This window comes from Musca domestica, unplaced genomic scaffold (genome assembly GCF_030504385.1).
Source record: "Musca domestica strain aabys unplaced genomic scaffold, Musca_domestica.polishedcontigs.V.1.1 16, whole genome shotgun sequence".
Taxonomy (NCBI): Eukaryota; Metazoa; Arthropoda; class Insecta; order Diptera; family Muscidae; genus Musca; species Musca domestica.
The window spans coordinates 8389282-8405014 of NW_026712219.1; the positions used below are offsets into that span (position 1 = coordinate 8389282).

The 15733-nt window shown below is 35.4% G+C and overlaps 1 protein-coding gene across 1 annotated transcript in view; it reads left to right on the forward strand.

The window, feature by feature from the left end:
* The first annotated feature begins 404 nt into the window (after window positions 1-404).
* The window catches only part of LOC101898536 (Leucine rich repeat protein), an 88402-nt gene continuing 73073 nt past the window's right edge, over window positions 405-15733 (forward strand). The window contains exons 1-2 of the mRNA XM_005181191.4: window positions 405-682; window positions 826-903. The gene's annotated coding sequence lies outside the window, so the exon portion shown is untranslated. The remainder of the gene's footprint in view (window positions 683-825; window positions 904-15733) is intronic.

Sequence of the window (15733 nt, forward strand, 5' to 3'; positions counted from 1 at the left end):
TTGTACCAAATGGTGGAGGGTATTAAAAGTTCGCCCTGGCCGAACTTACAGCTTTTTACTTGTTTTAAGTTTTTTTATTATATTTTTTTTTTTTTTGTGATGCATAGTTGTGCTTATTTATTTTCCGTTTTTTATATGAAATAACAAACTTTAGTTTTGTTATAAACCAACTTGAATTTAATAATTTGCAAGTTGCCGATTTTTAAAAATTTAATTGAGTTTATGCCGATTTTTCTCAGAGAAAATTTACGTTTTTTCCGTAAAAATATGTTGGCAGCCCTAACTTCACCACACAGGAAGCAAACACAAGAGAGAGCAAGCGAGCGAGAGAGGGAGAGCGTACAACATCAAACAAAGTGAGCACTAACCAGCCAGACAATGCACACCATAGCAGCCTGGCTCATTTAACAAAAATCAGTTATTAAACGAAACACGAAAGTCACGGAATTCAGTTGAGTTGAACATCAACAGGTGTTAAAAACGTGTTAAGGATTGTGTCGGGCGATTTGGAAATAAATTTCAGAAGAGTAAAAAAATAAACCAAAAAGATTGAACAAAAGCCAGAAGCAGCAAAACGATCATTGAGAAAAAAAGAAATAAAAAAGTTTTTTTTTACAGAATTAAAGTTATAAAAATTGAAAACACAGTAAAGATTCTGAAACAAAAAATTAATAAATAAAAGGTGAAAAAATATAAATTCTAAAATCATTTTTATTTTGGTTGTCAAAACAGATTTTAGTGTGTAGTTTTTGTGAAAAGAAAAAAGTGTTTTTTTTTTTGTTTGTCATTGTACCCATTTTAAACCAAGGATTATTGTATTTCCAGCTCAAAGGATTTTACGCAAAGCAAATCAAACAACAATAACAACTACGCAAAAAGAAATTCATTTTCAAGGAATTTAAGGTGAGTTCAATACGCCATGAATAAAATCAATATTTACTTACATAAAGCCATACTGTGGAAATTTCACGTACCTCTACATACCAACCAACCTACCTACCTACCTATTTGTAGGTATTTTAAGAATATTTTATCTTGGTCCATTGTTGTTGTTGCTGCTGTTTACGTGTTTTTCACCTCGTTTGATGTCTACCTACCTATTTTTGTTGTTTCTGGCTTTTTGAACGAACGAACTAACAAACACAACGATCCATTCACTACCCATACCAATGTAAAGCAGTTGAATGAAAATACACCACACCTGGAATTCACCTTCCAGATCAAACAGAAATGCTTGGTAGTAGTCATCGTGTTTCATCAGCCATAGAGGTATTGTCAACTATTTGATTCTTTCTTACCTGTCGTTGTCGTCGTCGGCGGCCCCAAACCCCCAACAACACTAGAGTTGTCTCTTTTCGTTACCCATATTTTTGAGTACACCTTTGGGGGCCATCACTACCACAACTACTCACGTCAGAGGTATCGTCACATTTGTATTTTTCCGACCGTCTGGCGCTCATTTGCACTGATCGCAACTGAGAAACGAAACGAAAAAAACAACAACAGCCAACTATTTTGAAAATATAGATTGGGGTCTGGCGACGATGGTGGTGGTGTGGTGTCGGGTGGTAGAGTAACTGGTAACCACAATCTGGTTTATTTTACATACTCGATCGCTTGTTGTTCACCTCTAATGGCGACAAAAACAAATAAAACGGAAGGGTGAAGATAGACGGCTCGAGAAGGGGGGGGGGGGGGGGGGGGGGGGTGGAAGTTATACAAATTCCTTGCTAAATAATTTATGAAAAGAATTTACAAGAGTTGTGTTATTGTTTGTGATCGTGAACTTAAGATGAAAAGGGTTTTGGATTTATTTGGATTTATTTATGTAGTTGTTACTACAGTTTATTTTGAAGTTTTTATAGGGTTAATCTGGTTCCGAGTGCAAATTCCTCTGATTCCTAGGCGACTACTCCAGATCTTCCGAAGTGAGTTGCTCAGGTCTGACAAATAAATTCAATAGATCCAGTGAGGAGAGATGTTTTGTAGATATATTGTCATAAATTTGCTTCCATTATGCGTGAAACGGTTGTAAACCTAAATACTTGGAGAGCAACTACTCTGGTTTGTTCAGGCAGTCCAATTTTGTAGCTTAGATGGATAGAGAGATAGAGAGACTCCGAAGTTGTATCCATGCTGTGGGTATGCAGACCTTTTTTGATATTCCGGGTCAGTGGATTTTTGCGCCATGTGGCTGTCATTCTGCCGACGGTGGCACCCAATCAGGTACTGAGGAACATATTTGATGTTCTACAGGCAGAATAACAAACAAATAATTGGGACCTTATATAGATGGTTCACCAGTGTCAAATAGAGGCAGTACAATGACATCGTTCTGGCAAATTTGAAAACTTCAAACATTGGCCCCGGTATTGGATTCCAATGTTGGCATTGGTATTCATGATGTGGTTATGTAGAACATCTCCGGCACCCTTGGGATGTGGGTTTTTACACCATGTGGTAGGTCGAATGACCGCCCACGGTGGCGCCCAATCAATAATGGATGAACCGTCGACTCCCCATGTGGATGCTGCAATGGTGTTGTAAGTTCCGCTTTAGTTCTTAAGAAGGGTTCTCAATGGCTTAGCATATTCCACAAATAGACCCACATAAAGCATTATGAGACATTCAAATAATACAGCGTGGTGGACCAACACAGACATAGTAGTGGATGGGAGTGAAATTCGAAAACGGTGGCCTTGGGCACCCCTTTCTCAGTAGCAATTGTAAGGATGTTCTATAATCATGTTTGACGGATTCAATTATCCCCTCGGTGGCGCCCAATCAGGTACTGCACCGAAAACCTTCTCGTTTATGTAACACCAGTATTCGAGGATCATATTGGCGTCGCATTGAGACAGCTGTACCACTCCGAACGTATTTGAGTCAAAACTTGCCTGGTTTATCCAAGTGGCCGACGACCTATAATTAAATCCACACTGAAGGTCCCAGGCAGAATTTTTTTTGTCACCTTGGGGTGATCCCCACGCTGGCGCCCAACCAGGTACTGAAAACTAAAGAATGTATTTATGCTGATGTACTTGAAGAATCGTAGTCCTTTGCCGAATGTTTTTGCTCTCTCTCTTTTTCACTCACTCTCTCTGGTAAAATAGATAATTCCCTAGTGTAATATAGAGCTAAATCCTTGCATCAGCACTATTCTAATTCTTTAAGGCAAATAACGTTTGTAAACAAAATGAATTGCGATTGGATTCCTAAGAGGATATCCACACTCTTCCAGGCAAAACTGGAAAGATAAGTTCTTTACGCCATGTATGAAGTTAGTCGAACCCGGGTTGGCGCCCAATCATGAATTTCAACGAAAGCAACTAAACAGAACGTAGTTGAGCCTAAACCAGCCTGGTTTGTCAAGGAAGGCGAAGATCATTAGGTTTATACATACTGCGGTCAAGTAGGTCCCTTCTTGACACAATAAGGCATGATCCTCACAAAGGCGCCCAATCACATACCGAAAAATGAAGAATGTACTTGAAGAAACTTAGCCTTTTTATGTAGGAGGTCCATTTGTATTATAAGAATAAATGTTTTTGCTTTCTCTCTCTCTCTCTCTCTCTCTCTCTGGTAAAAAACATGTTTCTTCATGCAGATAGTTCACCGGTGTCATATAGAGGTAAATGCAGGGATCAAAATTACCCAAATTCGTTTAGACAAACAACATGAAAATGAATTGGGATTGGATTCCCAAGAGGATATCCAGACTCTTCCGGACAAAACTGGAGAGAGGAGATATTTACACCTTGTATTTGATTGGTTTTGGAAGACCTGTAGAGCTCTTTTTTTGTAGAAAGTTGAAAAAAGATTCTTCTCATAGAAAAGTTGTAGATGGTCTTCTCTTCATAGAAGAACTGTAGAGGGTATTCTATCCATAAAGGATCTGTAAAAAGTCTTATATCCATAGAAACTTTTTGAATTGTCTTCAAGCTGAAGACTTATATAGGCTATAGAATATATTTTTATCCATAAAAGAACTCTTAAAGCTCTTCCAGCAATGGAAGACACATTCCTCCTTTATCCAACGAAGAGCTAAAGAGGATATTCTAGCTACAAGCAACCTGAAAAAGTTTCTCTAGCTCTGGAAGTCCAGAAAAATGCTATTTGGCTATTAATGTTCTGTAAAATGACTCAAATGACTACAAAATGTTTTCTTCTTAAGAAGCTCTGTAGAATACCTTTTCTTTGGTTTAGGTTTTGCAGTCCGACGTACTAACTTTGTGCCGCCGCCATTCGTTACTTGATATGTTAAAAGTAAGCTATATATTAAGTTTGTCATTCCGTTTGTAACACCACGAAATATACATTTTAGACCCCACAAAGTATATATATTCTTGATCAGGATGAAATCCTATGTCGATTTAGCGATGTCCGTCCATCTGTCCGTCTATAACGGTACCCAACCCCTCCCCCCCCCTGATATTCGGTATTTTGATGATTTTAGCGACATTATTCACCGCAATTGTTTCAAATGTTGTGTTTGAAGTTCGTAATGGATACTATAGCCTAAGACAGAAAATGGTCAGTGCAGGTCAACGTATTCGCATATCCCCCATTTAACGGTAGCTGCCGATATTCGGTTTTTTGATGATTTTAGCGACATTATTCAGCGGAATTCTTTAAAATTTGGTGTTTGAAGTTCGAAATGGATACTACAGCTTATGACAGAAAATTGTCTGTGCAGGTCCACGTCTTCGTATAGCCCCAAAATAACGGTACTTCCTGTATTCGATATTTTGATGATTTTAGCTACGAATTTTTTATCCAAGTTTTGCATTTAAATATTGTAAGAGTTTATGGCAAAAGTTGCCTATGCAGGCCCACGTCGTCGTATAGACTCTAATATATCGGCTACATTCGGTACTTTTAACATTTTAATAGAATTTTTACGAAATTTATTTATTTATTTCTTTTTTACTGGAAAATCGTTCCAAATGGTGGAAGGGATTCAAAGATCGACCCGGCCGAACTTACAACTTTTTTTACTTGTTGCTTATAAGTTTTATGGGAGTAATCCGTTATTTTTTTGTTGTCATTACATGCAATTTTTGGAAGTGACCCCCATTTTTTTTATTTGGTTCCTATCTTTTCCAATTTTTCATGTGTGAGAGACTTTGAGCCCTTAAGTGTTTTCTTATGAAATAAGAGAGTTTTCTTTCGTCACTTCAACTTCTCTGTCAACATAGCTGTCAACACTTGGAAATTTTAATTATCTATCTTCAACAATTCCCACCACACATAACCCAATTGTCAATGACAGAAGGCTTCATTATTACTCCGTTGCTAAGTGTCAACAAAATTGTTTTTCAATAGAAAAATATTCTCTTCTCTCTACTTTGTTTGTTATTAATATTCAAGATATGAGCTGAGTTAAAAAAAATTATTTGTGCTGGGCTGTAGAATATCATTTGTTTGTCCCCCTTTTCCCCCGCATTGAAGAGGTTTCTTATTACTGATCTTAACGAAGTGATGGCTATAGTCTTCTCCAGTTCATACTTGTAAAGTCTGCAGGGAATAATGTTTATGAATATGAAAATGTATGTATGCCTGTGTGTGTGAGTTTTTTTGTTTGGCTAATACAAGACATTTTAGCCAGTTATTTGTACGTGATATACCAGCATTTTTGCTCAGCCACTACATACCAGTCCCTCAGACAGTTAAAAAACGGCCAGTCAACGATCTGCAATAACATATGACAGAGACATAGCTAAGAGAGCTTTAAGTGCAAGACAATAAAAACAAATACTCTGTATTAAAAATAAACTCTAATCAGATAATAAATGGAAGCAACTCTTCTAAACGCGGCGATCGTTCAAACGAACAACGAACTGTGTTAATCACCTATTCCGTATAGATGATCATTAAAGGGTTATAACAACAAATTAAATTGGCTAGGAGATAATCGGAATGTGACCGTATGGGGTATTTAATATTGGAGGGTTTCGATAAATACAGGGTGAGATAAAAAACTGCAACAAAGCCAATCGCCGTAATTTTTACATTTTTTTAAAAATTTTGTGGAAGCAAAAAATGTCGGAACATCAAATTTAAGTTGGTTTTGTTCGAATTGGACACCTTTGGTACGAATTATGGCCTTCAAACGGCCAATGAAACCGTCACACGTTGCCCGAATGTTGCTCTGCGGTATTTTGGCCCATTCCCGGAAAAGCGCTTGCTTGAGGTGATCGACACTTTGGTATTTTTTAGTGCCAACCTTGTTTTCCAAAATACTCCAGATACAATAGTCCAACAGATTGATATCCGGAGATTTTGGTGTCCATTGTGCGCTAGAAATGAAGCGAGGAACCTCATTTTGTAACCATTCTTGGGTGGCACGTGCTGAGTCCTGTTGGGATGTCCAAGGTCTGCGGCCAAAATGTTTGTGTGCCCAAGGCTTTCATACACCCTCCAGAATATTTTCGCGATAATATTCGACATTTATGCCACGGTTGATTAATACGAGCGGAGAGAGACCATCGGCTGTGATGGCGTCCCACACCATCACCATGGCCGGCGCTTGAGTTCTGGTGGCCAACCAACGGTACACATTTTCAGCTGACCTCTTTGGCAAGTAGACAAGATCATTTTGTTTGTTTACAAACTGCTGGACAACGAATGTTTTCTCATCGGAGAAAACCAAATTCGCACTTTACCACTTTCGGCCAAGCGAAGCAACTCTTTAGCTCTTTTAAGTCTATTTTCTTTCTGTTGCGGTGTAAGTTCTTGCACTTATGGAATTTCAATGGCTTTACCCCGAGCTCATTTTTCAATATTTGCCGAATGGAATATTGCGATATGTTGAGCTCACGACCCATTTTTCGGCCACTGCGATGCGGGTTTCAATCAAGTCGCTAATTTACTTTTCGAACCATTTCTGCTGATTTTGCTGTTTTCTTCCGTCAACTTCCTTGACGTCGGGCTACGCTACCAGTATCACGGTAACAAGATTTATTCACATTTAAAATCTGGAGTGCTCTAATGATAGCCACTTGTGGTTTTCCAGCCAAATATAAAGAAATCACTCTATCACGCTTGAATTCCATCACGAATAACTTTTTTTCTCACCAAAATGCTTTTGTACGCTTGTAAACAATATAAGGAGTTGTCACTGGAATAATTTTAACAGCTGTCGGACGAGTGGCTTAGAAATGACAGCAGTCTGAAATTGGTTGCAGTTTTTTTGTCTCACCCTGTATATATTTATATATTAAAACTAATTTAAAGACTCTATACTTTTGCGTTTGAGGTAAACATTTTTCGGATAACATGACCCTTCGTCGAATAACTAATAAACCTGATTTTATTGAAAAATTTCTATAAGAGAATATAGAATCTCATCTATCCACCTACTGCCATATATTTTCATCACAGCCTTTAAAGGTTAATTTTCAAAGATAATTATTATAAATTTTCGGATCCTCAGTTTGGATATTTAGTGATGTCTTTTCACAATTTTCTTTTAAAGACAGTTGATTCATGACCACATTTGCTCTATTGTTTTCCGTATCTTGAGGTAAAATTAAAAAGCTTCGAACAAGTTTTTACACATTGAAAAAAATATTCACAATTCTCTGTATCAGAATCTATTCTCATTATGTCGCAATATCTACCGCAGAAAATATACAATTTTATTTTTATATATTAATAAATGACATTTTACAGTTAATTATTCAACAAATGCCAATGAATACCATATCAATAAAATAATAAGGGTTGTTGTTTTTATAGAAATGTTTTATTGGAGAAAATGAAAATATTTACCTTGGGAAGACAGTGAATATCATGGTTTCGAATAAAACAAACATTTGAACCCTATGTGGGGGGATAACAGATTTTATGCTGTCTGTTGAAATCACGATACCGCCCACAAAATTTGGCAGTGTCTGTGTCTGGAATGGTTGGTATTAAAAATAAAATATATTGGTTCACGTTTTGGCATAGTCCCCACATAACGGTACCTCCTGATATTCGGTATTTTGATGATTTTTGCCAAATTTTTTTCAGGGATTTGTCTGAAAATTGGTTTTGGTACGGCTCCCATATAACGCTACCTCCCGATATTCGTTATTTTGATAATTGTTTCCACATTTCTTCGCGGATTTGTCTAAAAATTGATAGAGGATCCTAATGGGTTCTAGCTCTGTTGGTGCAACATTCTATTTATAGGTCCACGTTTTTCTATAGCCCCATATAGCGGTACTTCCCGATATTCGGTATTTTGATGATTTTTGCCACATTTTCCCACGAATGTGTCTAAAAATTGGTATTTTTGGGTCATAATGGGTTCTAATGTTTCCTTCACGCTAAGGTGAAGTGTATTAAAAGTTCCCCGCCCGGCCTAAGTAAATGTTTTTATACCCTACACTACAAGGTGGTCAGGATATTATGTCTTTGTGCATTTGTTTGTAAGAGGCAAAAGGAAACGACATAGACCCATAGTTCCTTCTGGTGATCTGCATAGAATCAGATTCTGAGTCGATTTATGCATGTCCGTCTGTCCATGTATTTTTGTAAACAAAGTACAGTTCGCATTTATTGCCCTATCCAGATGAAATTTTTCACAAATCATTTGTTTGGCCCAAGGACGAACCCTGTTGACATTGGAGATAATCGGTAAAAAATTAGATGTACCTCCCATATATATCTTCGTCCGATTTACCTTTTATTGATCACCAAACGTGTAAAATCAGCCCGAATAGTAGGGAATTTTGCACATACAACCAAATTAGGCCTGAAAATAAGTATGACAAATTTGATCGAAATCGGTTCGTAATATGCACTCCGTAACAACGATATTCAGGGAAATATATCAAATACAGCTCAAATTTTATCGAGATCGGTTCAGATTTGGATATAGCTCCCATATATATCTTTATCTGATTTCAAATTAATTTGGCACCAAATGAGCAATAAAATCCGAATTTAAAAAATACAAATGCTTCGGCATATTTAGTCCTTTGAACTTTAAATTACACATTATAATCATAGCGTGTATGATTAAATTCTCCCATCAAATCTTTTAATTGATATGTGGAGCTCTATTAAATTAGTGAAGTGGTGTAGGGTATCATAAAGTCGGCCCGCCCGACTTTCTTTACTGGTTTTTCACACAGCTCAAATTTTATCGAGATCGGTTCAGATTTGGATGTAGCTCCCATATATATCTTTATCTGATTTCAAATTAATTTGGCACCAAATGAGCAATAAAATCCGAATTTAAAAAATACAAATGCTTCGGCATATTTAGTCCTTTGAACTTTAAATTACACATTATAATCATAGCGTGTATGATTAAATTCTCCCATCAAATCTTTTAATTGATATGTGGAGCTATATTAAATTAGTGAAGTGGTGTAGGGTATCATAAAGTCGGCCCGCCCGACTTTAAGACTTTCTTTACTGGTTTATTTATTTATTTATTTATCTATTTTGTTTTTTTTTTTTTTTTTTTTTTTTTTTTTTTTTGTGAAAATGTCGGCTTTTTGTGGGCCTTTTGTGGGGAGGAAGATGTAGTGGGTCTCCGAACTCGATCTAAGTTAATAATATTACGATGCACCAAGTTTGGACCAAATCGGATACTCCCTTCGAGAGTTATCGTGCGCACCAGCCAGACAGACTGACGGACAACGCTAGAGCGACTCCAAATGTCCTGAAACGGATTTGTTACAAACAGACCTATGGCCCGTTTCCAATGATATATATATATACCCTCTCTAGCCATATGGCAAAGGGTATAAAAAGGTGACGCGTGTATCGCCGATTTGAAGGTTTACATCGCAAAGTAACCAAAATAGAGGGGGCACATTCCCTAATGAATCCCTTGTATGATCATTTCCTGATATAGCTCACATTTTACCAGAAACACATAACTTCTCCTTTTTACGATTGTGGATCGTGAGAATATTTATAACAGAGAGATTTACTTCATTATCATAAACCAGAACAAAAGAGACATAAAATTGAGTTTAGAGTACACACTTTCGACCATCTGTCGTGTGTTGGTCCCCTATTGACATTTGTTGTCTTTATTTTGATTGTTAATATTGACATAAACTTCATTTTTTTGTGGTTGATTGTTGATTTGAAAAGACCTTTGAAAAAAATCAATTTCCATAAGTGGCGCCACTTATCATCAAATGAAGCATTACTTACTGGTGTTTGTTTTATGAGGATCATTTTTTTTTTTTTTTTGTATTATGGAAGAAATTTTTATATTTTAGATTTTGTGTCAAAGAGATCTCAAATTGTGGATTTTCAAAAATATTGTCATAATCGTGAATTGCTAAATAATAATATTTTATTCAAATAGCTTTAAAATTTTTATCAAGGGATATCAAAACTAGGCTCAAGGGTTTTTAGTAGTATTTTTCACACGGCTATCGGGGCTTATAATTTTTTTGGTAATATTTTATTCTAATTTCAATTATTATATTTCATAAGAAAGTAGGAGCTGTAATAATTTATTTATTTATTATAATTTTATTATTTTTTTTTTTTTTTGAAATTCGGAAAAATTGTTGAATTTATTTTAATATAATTACTGAGCTGTCATATAGATTTTTTAAAGATCCGCTTTTGGAATTTATTTTATTTTAAAAATATGTTTCAAGGATTATCAGAGTATTTATTAATTAGTTTCTTTTTTGTAATATCAGATATAAAATGATGATATTTGTTTGGCAAATATTAATATAAGTTTCTGCTGTAAGTTTTTTAAAACTTTTTAAAATAGTTTAGTAATTATCGTTAAAATAGTTTAGTAATTATAGTTTAATAATTATTATTAAAAATGACTCATTTATAGATTTTGTATAAGCTTTGTAAAAAAATTTGTAGTTCAATTATTATTTTTTTTATTAAAAATGTCTTATTTATAAATTTTGTGTAAGCATTCTTTTTATTTTTTGAATTTTTGGTTCAACTGTTACCATTACAAGTGCATATTTCAGGCATTTCCCATTCAAATATTGATTACCTTAATATAGAAAGAAAATGATATTTTTTCTCTGAAAAAAATGACGATAATAATATTCGAAACAAATATCTTATCATAAATTTGAATGACACATGGAATTAATGAATTGAAATAATTGTTATTGCCATTTTATTTATATATACAATTTTCATTCCACATACTTTAGATATACTGATAAATTTGGCCATGAGCCAATTTATTTATTTTCATTAATGTGTATTTTATTCCAGGAAATTTCTTGAAAAAATTGATATATTGGCAATAAATATGTAAAATACGTTTTAAATTTAAAAATTTGAATATTTAATTTCTATTGAATTATTTCATAGTCTTCTCTAGAATATTCGTTTCTAAAATATTTAAAATTTTTCTTTTCTTACAGGTAGTTTTTTTTATTTTAAGATACTTTTTAATGCCGGCCAGCCAAAAATTGTGGTTTAACATTCGAAGAAAGTCAAACTACAAAAGTATTAAAACAATGGCATTTTTTGTTAAAAGTGGTCGTCTTATCCAACAGACCTATCCTCAGTCTAATTTTAAAAATAATTCAGTAAAGAATGTCAAAACTCGGGCGGAGGCGACCATATGATACCCTACACCACTATGTGTATTTAGTAGAGCTCCGGTTAAATTGGATGAAGATGTATATCGAAGCTATAAAAAATCTGAACCGATCTCAATAAAACTTGGCAGAGGTATCAAATACAAACTACAACTACAAGTCAAACGCCGTAATTTTTACATTTTTTTTTTAATTTTATTGAATGAAAGCAAAATATGTCGGAAATAGCATCAAATTTTAGAATAAGTTTAGATTTGTTCAAATTGGTTACCTTTGGCACGAATTATGGCTTTCAAACGGCCAATGAGACCGTCACACGCTGCCCGAATGTTGCTCTGCTGTATTAAGGCTCCTTTCCGGCGAAGCGCTTGCTTGAGGTGATCGACACTTTGGTATTTTTTTGTGCCAAGCTTGCTTTCCAAAATGCTCCAGACACAATAGTCCAACGTATTGGTATCCGAATATTTTGGTGGCCATTGTGCGCTGTAAATGAAACGAGGAACCCCATTTTGTAACCATTCTTAGATGGCGCGTGCTGAGTGCGATGGTTCTGTCCAAGATATGCGGCCAAAATGATTGCGTGCCCAAGGCTTTAATACACCCTACGGAATATTTTCGCGATAATATTCGGCATTTATTCTGATGCCACCGTCGATTAATAGAGCAGAGATCGGCTGTTATGGCAGCCCACACCATCACCATAGCCGGCGCTTGAGTTCTGGTGGCCAACCGAAGGTGCACATTTTCAGCGGACCTCTTTGGCAAGTAAACACGATCATTTTGTTTGTTTACAAACTGCTGGACAACGAATGTTTTCTCATCGGAGAAAACCAAATTCGGAGGTTCACCACTTTTGAACTTTTTTTAATTTCAATGGGTTTTCCCCGAGCTCATTTTTCAATATTTGCCGAATGGAATATTGCGATATGTTCAGCTCACGAGCCATTTTTTCGGCCACTGCGACGCGTGTTTCGATCAAGTCGCTTCTTTACTTTTCGAACCATTTCTGCTGATGTTGCTGTCTTCTGCCGACCACATCCTTGACGATGGGCTACGCTACCAGTATCACGATAACGAGCGATGATACGTGACACAAAATGATTTACTCACATTTAAATGCTGGAGTACTCTAACGATAGTCACTTGTGGTTTTCCAGCCAAATATAAAGAAATCACATTATCACGCTTGAATTTTATCACGAATAACTTTTTTTTCTGGAAAATTCTCACCAAAACGCTTTTGTACGCTTGTAAGCAATATAATGAGCTATTACTGGAATAATTTTAACAGCTGTCGGACGATTGGCTTAGAAATGACAGCAGTCTGAGGTTGGTTGCAGTTTTTTAATATCACCCTGTATATACTGTTCATCCGATGTGTTATTTTTGTCCTTCGCAGCCGTAATATGCACTGTAACAACGACATTTGGGGACATATGTGAAATATAGCTCAGAAGTACCTTTGCCAAATTTTTTCGAGATCGGTTCAGATTTGGATATAGCTCCCATATATATCTTCGTCCAATTTGTTTTTTATTGTGTACCAAACGTGTAATATTTGCCCAAATGGGATGGAATTTGGCACCTACGACCAAATTGAGTCAAGAAACAATTATGTCAAATTTGGTGAAAATCGGTTCAGATATAGCTATATATCTCTTATATAATGTTTATCCGATTTGTTAAATGTGTTCTCCACAGCCGTAATACGCACTCCGTAACAACGACATTCAGGGGAATATATCAAATACAGCTCAGAAATACCATTGCCAAATTTTATCGAGATCGGTTCTTTATAGGATTTCAAGTTAATTGTGCACCAAATGGGTAATACAAGCCCGAATTGAAAAGGCACAAATGTCTCGGAAAATGTAGTAGAAACCGATAGTGAGGAGGGTATGCCCCTTATAAATTAGTTCTTTTGGACTTTAAATTATAACTATAATCATAGTTGGTATAATTTAATTCTCACAAATTCCCCATAAAAACTTTTATTTGTTATGTGAAGCTCTACTAAATATGCAAAGTGGCCCCGCCCGACTTTAAGACTTTCTTTACTGGTTTACATTAATATATTTTATAGGCTGGTCAGCCCATCTGACCAATAAGTATGTTGACCAAATTCACAATTGTGATTTAAAATTGCAAAAAACCAAATTACAAAAATATAAAAACAATTAAGTTTATTGTCAAAAGTAGTCCTCTTATCCGACATTATGGTCTATACAAAATCCCTGGTCTTGTTTTAAAAATAAAATAAAAATTTTGAAGGGAAAAGAAAAGTCACGTAAAAATATTATAAAGGAAATATTTTTCATTTCATACTTTCAGAGAACAATGACGCCCTGCAGGTCTAAGTTTTTTAATTGTAATTCAACAACCAATTGTTTTCATTATTCATATTTTTGACTCATTAATTTTTTTGTGGTTTTATCATGGGTATGGGTGTCAATTTGTGATGGGTGCTGTTCAATATTTAAAGTCCAAAAATATGTTTACCGCAAAAAATAATTGGCCGACAAAAATAGATTATATTCATTTATCATCAGATTCGACTTGGGACCCTTTCCGGAATTACCTGTTCAATAATTCTATTCATAACTTCGGTATTATACCAGGTCTAAGTCTAGGGTTTTGAACTACAATTAGCTAGCTTTTTTGCCTTTATATCTTTTTTGTTGGACTTTTTAATTCTTTGTGGTTCTGTCGCTGGTATAGGTGTCAATGACTTCTAATTGATATCGCCAATTGTTTAAAGTCTAATTGTTTGGTAACCGCAAATAATTCTGACCGATAAAAAAGGGGGTCGTGTCCATTGGTTTTATCAAAAGCTGATCTATTATTTTCACCAGTTTAGACTTAGGACCCAAAAATCATTATTCACGAAACGATTAATTGTACTTCAATGGATCATTGATACAAACTTGGAAATTCCTGAAATTAAAACAAGTAAATAAGCTGTAAGTTCGGCAGGGCCGAACTTTGAATACCTTTGAAGTTCTGTTAAAATCTTAAACATACAGAATGTAGCCCTTATTTTAGTGTCTATACGATGACGTGGACCTGCATAGGCTACATTTGTCATGAGCCATAACAATATTCAAATGCGAAACTTGAAAATTCGGTGAATAATGTAGCTAAAATCATCAAAATACCGAATATAGCAAAGTACCGTTATATGGGGGCTATACCAATACCTGAATCTGTACAGATAATTTTCTGTCATCGGCTGTAGTATCCATTACGAACTTCAAATACCAAATTTGAAACATTTCCAATGAACAATGTCGCTTAAATCACAAAAATACCGAAAATAGGGAGGTACCATTATGGCCCATTTTCAATACCAAAAGTCCTGCAGACATACTATGGTGGAGGGTATAAAAAGGAATTGAATTGAAGAACTTATTTTGAAACATATAATTTGTTTTATATCCTCCACCATAGTATGGAGGGTATACTAAGTTTGTCATTCCGTTTGTAACACCTCTAAATATACATTTTAGATTCGATTCGTCTGTGGAAATCAGCTTCCGAACGAATTGAAGTAGATTGATAAAATTTTACTCAAATGTATGTTATGTCTGCAGGACTTTTGGTATTGAAAATGGGCCATGTAGGTCCACGTTTTGGTATAGCCCCCATATAACTGTACCTCCCAATATTCGGTATTTTGATTTTTTTTAGCGACAATATTCACCGGAATTGTTTCGAATTTGGAATTTGAAGTTCGTAATGGATACTACAGCCTAAGACAGAAAATTGTCTGTTCAGGTCCACGTCTTCGTATAGCCCCCATATAACGGTACCTCCGGATAATCGGTATTTTGATGCTTGCCGAACTTACAGCTTTTTTACTTGTTATTCTACAATTCTTGTATGTAGCTTGTCACAAATTGTATAGCACATTTTTTCAATGCTGAGGTGTCGTCTTATTTTCCAAACTCTTTTGAAGAATAGATATAACGACTTCGCCCATTTGAATATCTCGTTTAGGTCAAAAGATATGACTTCATAAATTTTTATCACTACAAACAACATAGCACTGAAGATTTTCGTAGGCCGATTAGAAAGCAAAAATCACATAAAATTTTTTGTATCGAAACACCTGATCAAGCTGGTTTCTTTCCATAGCTTAAATGTCAAAATATCTACGACGCCTACACAAAATGCAGCCTGCACTA